The sequence below is a fragment of the Hevea brasiliensis genome, chromosome 7 (assembly GCF_030052815.1).
Source record: "Hevea brasiliensis isolate MT/VB/25A 57/8 chromosome 7, ASM3005281v1, whole genome shotgun sequence".
Lineage (NCBI taxonomy): Eukaryota > Viridiplantae > Streptophyta > Magnoliopsida > Malpighiales > Euphorbiaceae > Hevea > Hevea brasiliensis.
In genome coordinates this window covers 99,362,033-99,366,497 of record NC_079499.1, presented here as the reverse complement: position 1 = coordinate 99,366,497, position 4,465 = coordinate 99,362,033, and the positions used below count along the sequence as shown (strand labels likewise).

The 4,465-nt window shown below is 34.5% G+C and overlaps 1 non-coding gene across 1 annotated transcript; it reads left to right on the top strand.

Moving 5' to 3' along the window:
- The first annotated feature begins 388 nt into the window (after nt 1-388).
- On the top strand, nt 389-495 carry LOC131181960 (small nucleolar RNA R71). The gene has a single exon (XR_009150430.1). It is a non-coding gene; the product is annotated as a small nucleolar RNA R71 (small nucleolar RNA).
- The last annotated feature ends 3,970 nt before the right edge of the window (nt 496-4,465 follow it).

The following is a 4,465-nucleotide window of genomic DNA, read 5'->3' as shown; positions in this document are numbered from 1 at the left end:
ATAATCCACTTGCTCACTTGAAAAATCTTGATTAAGTGCAGAAAAATCAGCTGCACAATTGACATTTGCAGCTCTAACTTTTGCTGAATTACTAGAACCTCCAGCTGAAGAATCTACTTTCATGCTTAGCTTGTCTATTTTCCTTGTCAAAGCATCAAACTTAGCATTAATCATATTCATAGCATCAAGCTCAAACATACCAGCTGGTTTCTTGATCTCATTCCTCTCACAACTCCATTGGTTGTTGTTATAAGCAATTTTATCAAGAGCAGAAAAAGCTTCATCTTCAGATTTCTCCATAAGATCACCTCCAGAAGATGTATCAATTGTACTTCTAATAGCTGGTGAAACTCCATTGTAAAAGTGTTGAACAAGCATCCACTTAGGAATCCCTTGATGTGGACATCTCCTTTGCAAATCCTTGTACCTCTCCCATGCTTCACACAAGCTCTCATCATCTCTAGGTTTGAAAGAAGTCAGTTCATTTCTTAACTTAGCTGTCTTGCTTGGTGGAAAATATTGAGCTAAAAATGCTTGAGAAAGTTCATCCCATATTGTGATAGAACCCGGTGGCAAAGAATGTAACCACTCTCTAGCTCGGTCCTTCAGAGAAAAAGGAAATAATCTAAGTCGAATTGCATCATCAGAAACTCCATTTATCTTCAACATATCACTGATCTCAAGAAAATGTGCTAGATGCACATGTGGACTTTCACTTGGATTTCCTTCAAATTGTGATTGTTGTACCATTTAATAGAGTGCAGGCTTCAGTTCAAAATTATTAGCTTCTACTCTTGGTCTTGTGATACTTGGCATGAAATCCCCAATGTTAGGATAGGCATGATCCTTCACAGAGCGGTTGTTATTGTTGTTGGCCATTTCTTCTTGTAATTGCTCTTACTCTTGTGCTCTTTCTTGTTGTTGTTGAGCTTTAATTTCATCTTTTCTCCTTTTAGATTCTGCTCTTAAAGCTTTTGCTGTCTTTTCTATTTCTGGATCAAAGAATAAATTAATTTCTTCACTTTTTGTTCTTCTCATAAAATAAAGTACCTGAAAAACAAAATAAACAAATTCTCAAAGTAAAATGGTAAAAAGAAAATAAAATAAAATGCCCAAATTAACCAAACAAACAATTGTTCAATATCAAACAAAAATCAAATCCCCGGTAACGGCGCCAAAAACTTGGTGGTGCGAATCCGCAAGTATACGGGTCATCTCAAGTAATAAAGTGATGAATCAAGTATCGTTCCCATGAGGATTTGCCATTTCAGTACCAAACTATGAATGAAGCGATTATTTGGGCTAATGATTAATGAATAAATGGTAAATGTAAATGAGCAAGGTAAATTGATTAATCTAATTGGAGTGGGTAAAGAGCAAACAAATAAATTCTAGATCTAGTTTTCAATTAAATTAAATTAACAATGGGTAATTCAAATCAAAGTCTAATTATATTAAAAATGATTCAAGAGTTGGGGGTTTATGCACAAATTAGTTGGGATTTGTCTTAGGCATTCCAATTTTTAGGGAAAAATAGAGTTTGAAGGAAATTGATTCTAAATTCCTTTGATATCTTTTTCAAGCAAACCAAAGTGTGTTCTAAAATAACCAAACCTACTTTCGTATGTTATTTGATTACTTTAGAACCCATTAAGTTTTGTAACCAATAATTAATTCCTCTTAAAATCCTAGTTTATTTCTAAATCTAGGTGATTTTAAGTTCTAATCATTGATTATCTATCAATGACTTTCACCTTTCGGTCCTTCAATCAAAGATTAACACAATACCCAATGGGTACCAACATTAGGCAAGTAAATCAAGCACACAAGGAAGGAATCAAAGCTCATATTTATGTAAAATAAGAAAATACCCAGTCCAAATCCGCAAATTAATCTAAAACATATTTCCCAACTCTGAAATCTAAAGAGTTTACTCACTCATGATGGTATTTACAAGAAAGATTGATGGAAAAGTAAAGAAAAACATGATAAGAGGACTAAAATAGAAAAGTCCAGGTAGAAGAACCCAAAACTCTGATTTCTGGAGCTTAAAAAATGGTTGCAGCAGCTCCTCCCCAAAAGAAATGGCGTCTCCTCTCCCTCTCTATTAAATTTTCTTTCCTTTTTATTTTTCCTCCCTTTTCTCTTGTGGCAAAAACTAGGAAATGATGAATTTATATGGTCCCAAAAAAGTTACCCTAAAAGTAAATAAGAGCCAAGGAGTGGATAGAAAATGAGGTGTAAAATTATCCAAGTCAGCAGCATTATTCACGTTCTGAGCAGTCTGCTTCGGGTTCGGCTTAAACCTAAGCAGCTTTTTAGTAAATTTCAACTTCTGGTCGCACTGTCTGCTTAAGGTTAAGCAGACCTTCAGCAAATCTCGGCAGACTTGGAGTAAAATAAACTTTTCTACTCATGCTTGACTTGTGCTGCACCTTAAGCACTGCCGCTTTACTCTAAGCAGGATCTTAAGCAAAGTCTCAAGCAAATTTTGGCTAACTTGCTCTTTCAAGGCTTAATTTCTTCAACTTTCCTCTATGCTTAAAGAACTCCAAATTTCTTCAAATCACTTCCTAATGCACTCATTGATCTTCGATTTGCCACAAAATACTATCAAAAAATAACAAAATTATAAAAAATCAAATATAAAGTATCTAAAGTTAACAAATAAGCTAAAATAAAGCTAAAAACATAAAATATACTAAAATATAAGGGCAAAATAGATGCAAAACTACCTTAAAATGCTATATGAAATGAGTGTAACAAATGTCACAACGGAGTTCTATTTATTAAATAAATAAATAGATACAAGAAACTATTAAATTAAGAAGCACAACCTGCGGAGGAAAATGTAGGTTATCCTTGAAGAAATAATTCGCTCATCCGGTAATCTAGAAAAAATATTTGAACAGCAATGAGCATTTGACTCAGAGAGTTTAGATATTGATTATAAGTGCAATTTTTATGACTATCTAAAACTAATGTAATTCTGCCATGAAATCCGCATCCATCACATATAATAATTAATTCACCCAATATTCGCATAAAAAGTTAATTTGGAGCTACTCACGCACCCAGTGTATCACATCAATATATATATGGGAGTTGATCTCTTATACAGCTCTCTTAATCCAATATCTGCCAGCGAGGTTAACTTAAGCCAGGCTTTCGCTTAATAATTCAAGTGCGAGGGTCAGCGAGATCAACTCAAAGCCGTACTCACCATAACTTATATATATATAAAGATCGAATCCTAGCGAGTCAAGCTCCAGCTGCGATTACCCATCCTACCCATATCCATATCCACACCATACTCACGCCAACACACACAGAGCTCTAAATTATCCTCAGGGTGGCAATCACAAATAAATAACAATAATTAAAAATATAGCAATCAAAATGCCTTTAATATATTTACTATACATATGCATAATTGGATATTTATAAAATACATGAGCATGCCAGATATATAATTAATATTAAAATTACAAAAATAATCAATATTCAACTTACAAACTGGTTGACTATACTGCAGCTGGTCCGGCTAGAAAAAGAAGACGGTCGGTACCGATCACCTAAATATACACACTGTCCTCTATCAAAAGACTGACAAAATTAAATAATTAATTCAAACTATAGAGTTAAAATAAATTCTAAGGCCTTGCTGAAATTTCGGTAGAGTCTCCCTTATAATTGGACCTAACCCCTCTATAAGAAAAATGTAGCAACCACAACAAACAAGTCTCAGGCTCACAACAACAATTATAACGCCCATCCGGGGTATGCAAGAATCCTAATATAGGTCAAATCCTCCAAACTCCAACTCATGTCTCTAACTCCTCTACAGTCTAAATAATTATTCTCAGTACTTCAAAAATTATAAAAATATTTCTGGAGGTCCTCTATATTATCCTTGTATTAACTAAAATTATTTTAATTAATTTTACTAATCCATAAATATTTTATAGATTTATCAACTAGCTTAAATAAGGAACAAACTTCACAATTTGAGTTAAGGACTACTTTTGTAAATTCTGCTAACTGGAACGCATCTGGAACCTTTGAAAATGCTGCGATCGACTGTAATATTGACTATATTTGAGGACGGGTTGTCAAGCAGTTGGATCACGCCGAAAATTCAATCATGGGCGCCGGTGAACTATCAATGATCCAAGTGCATGTTTTGAAATGCCCATGAGCTGCTGGTGATGGATCCGCTGACGGTTCATCAAAACTCTGCTCCTATCACCCGATATCAACGAATTTAATCTAGGCCGTCAAATGGGCATATTCTCCATTCGATCTCCGATCAAGGCATAATTGGTATCAAAATGAAGCTTGAGGAGTGTAGATCATGATCCTCGGGTCTGATCGTCCAAATTGGCCATTAGTTGGTCGAGATCTAGCAGAAGAGTTAAGAAAATCCGAAATTTCTTTACTTCTTATCTCACTCATCCAACCACCA